The 2693-nt window shown below is 51.8% G+C and overlaps 1 protein-coding gene across 1 annotated transcript in view; it reads left to right on the forward strand.

The window, feature by feature from the left end:
- The first annotated feature begins 767 nt into the window (after positions 1–767).
- The window catches only part of gng3 (guanine nucleotide binding protein (G protein), gamma 3), a 10296-nt gene continuing 8370 nt past the window's right edge, over positions 768–2693 (forward strand). Inside the window, exon 1 of the mRNA XM_048619576.1 lies at positions 768–1145. The gene's annotated coding sequence lies outside the window, so the exon portion shown is untranslated. The remainder of the gene's footprint in view (positions 1146–2693) is intronic.

A 2693-nucleotide genomic window follows, 5' to 3' on the forward strand; every position in this document is an offset into this window, starting at 1 on the left:
ACACTCTCCCGTTCTCCTCCCTCCCCCCACCCCAGGGCCTGTCCATTCGGTCCTCCTTAGCCCACCTCTTTCCCTTTCCCTACCCATCCCCCCATCTTCTGTCCAATCCTCTGTCTCTCCGTGAGATTCAAAGATGAAGGAATATTCTCCACAGCCAGTCAGGATACAGAATGCCTGACCCTCCCCCCTCCCCCCCCCCCCCCCACCCCATCGACTAGGAAGGTCTCTCTGTCCCTGACTGTGTCTCTCTGCCTCTGACAGACACAGACTGATTGCTCACTTGGCAGAACCTTACGAACGAAGAAAGGGAAGCCAGAGTTTGGGCTGGGCTGATCTATCATCCCCTCCCAGTCCCCCAACCCCCTTCTCTCCATCCTCTCCTGCCCCCACACCCGCTCCCAGAGACGGAGGGCAGCTCCGCCAGACCCACCTCTCCCTGGTGACTTGCTGCAGAGGACAGAGGGCTATCTGTAACCCACAGCTCAGAGAGACAGAGAGAGAGAGAGAGATAGAGGAGGAGTGAGAGAGAGAGAGATCGAGATAGAGGAAGAGAGAGCGAGATTGAGAGAGAGAGGAAGACAAAAGAGAGAGACTGAGTGAGTCGAAGAGAGATAGAGAGAGATTGTGAGAGAGGACAAGAGAGATTGAGAGAGTGAGATTGTGAGAGAGGAAGAGAGTGAGAGATTGAGTGAGAGAGGAAGACAAAAGAGAGAGAGTGGAAAAGAGATAGGGAGAGAGGAAGACAAAAAGCAAGAGATTGAGAGAGAGAGATATCAAAAGAGCAAAAGGAAGAGAGAGAGTGTGTGGAATAGATAGAGAGATTGAGAGTGTGACAGAGAAAGACAGATTGAGAGAGTGGAAGAGAGAGTGTGGAAGGGGTAAAATAGGAAGACAGATTGAGAGTGGGAGAGAGTGAGTGGGAGAGGGAGAGAGAGAGAGAGAGAGAGAGAGAGAGAAAGAGCCTCTTGGTACACAGCACCATCTCCTTCTAGAATCGACATCCTTCCTGTCCCTCTCCCCCTGGATTATCCAGGAACTGCATCCCGCAGAGGACTCCGACAACACCCCTGCCTTGGCCTGTGCCCCCCACCCCAGCCTTCGATTCTCTCGGTACCACTCCTTGTGCCCGGCTCATCGTTGAAGAGGTGGGTGCGACTGGGCAACATCGTTTAGCTGGTGCAGTCAAAACTGTCTCTTATTGGCATGGGGGGGGCGGTGGGGGGCCGCGGTATTGGTGCCCTTTCCCTGTGTCTCTTTCCCAACCCCTCCCCAACACAACCTTCCTCACAGCCCCTGCCAGGGCACTCCCTCCCCCCTCCCTCACTCACCCACCGTGCCCCCCTCTCCCCCTGAGTGAGTAACCGAGGGGAGAGAATCTCCAGCCCGGGCACGGTGAGCAAGGTGTTGGGGGGGGGGGGGGGGGGGGGGCACATAGACAGAGAGAGAGGGAGATACTCACTGAGGGAAGGGGGCTGGCAGAGATTTCTGGGGGGCAAGAAGCCATTTGGGGAAATTGTGATGGAAAGGCCGTATCTCTAAAGGACGTGAGGTTTGTTCCTGAGGGAGGGAGGGGGAGAGGAATGGAGGGAATCAGAGAAGGGAGGTAGTGAGGGTTGGTGTGTGCACGGACCACAGCCTGTGGTACATAGTTGGTACTGCTGTGTGGGTGGGTGTGGGGCAATGCATTAGTGAGTGTGTCTGTCTTTATGCGGCTGTGAATGTGTGTGTGTCTGTTTGTCTGTGTGCCTGTATGAGGCTGTGTGTGTGTCTGTATGAGGCTGTGTGCCTGTATGAGGCTGTGTGTGTGTGTCTATTTGTCTGTCTGTCTGTTTGAGACTGTGTGTCTATATGAGGCTCTGTGTGTGTGTGTGTCCTTCTGTATGAGACTGTGTGTCTGTATGAGACTGTGTGTCTGAATGAGGCTGTGTGTGTGTGTGTGTGTCCTTCTGTATGAGACTGTGTGTCTGTATGAGACTGTGTGTCTGAATGAGGCTGTGTGTGTGTGAGTGTGTTTGTATGAGACTCTGTGTGTGTGTGTCTGTCTGTATGAGGCTATTTGTGTGTGGGTGTGTATGAGACTCTGTGTGTGTATGTGTGTGTCTGTATGAGACTGTGAGTGTATTCCTAATTCAGGCTGTGTTTGTGTATGTCTGTATGAGTGTGTGTTTGAGTGTGTATGAGGCTGTATGCGAATGCATGAAACTGTGTGTTCCTGTCTGTTTGAGGCTGTGAGTGTGTAGATGTCTGTCTGTCTGACTAACTGTGTGAGGCTGTGTATATTTGTCAATGTATGTCATGTGTGCATGTGAGCGAGACTCTCGATGTGAGTATATGTGTTTGTCCATGAAACTGTGTCTATGTGTGTCAGAGAGCATGTCTGTATGAGAGCCTGTGTGTGTCTGTGAGAGTGTGTGTCAGTATAAATGTGACTCCATGTGCAATTGTGTGTCAGTGTGAGTGTAACTCTGTGTGTGTATGTATGCACGTGTGTGTGAGAGAGTGTGTAGGTATCTGTCTGACTAACTGTGTGCGGCTGTGTATATTTGTCAATGTGAGTGTGACTGTGTGTGTGCATCTGTGTGACCCTGTGAGTGTGATTGTGTGTGTGTTAATGTGAGTGTGACTGTGTATCCGTGTGTGTACCCATGTGACTGTGTGTGTCAGTGTGACTGTGTGTATCTGTGAGTGTGTCA

Source organism: Rhincodon typus, chromosome 43, assembly GCF_021869965.1.
Source record: "Rhincodon typus isolate 14 chromosome 43, sRhiTyp1.1, whole genome shotgun sequence".
NCBI lineage: Eukaryota > Metazoa > Chordata > Chondrichthyes > Orectolobiformes > Rhincodontidae > Rhincodon > Rhincodon typus.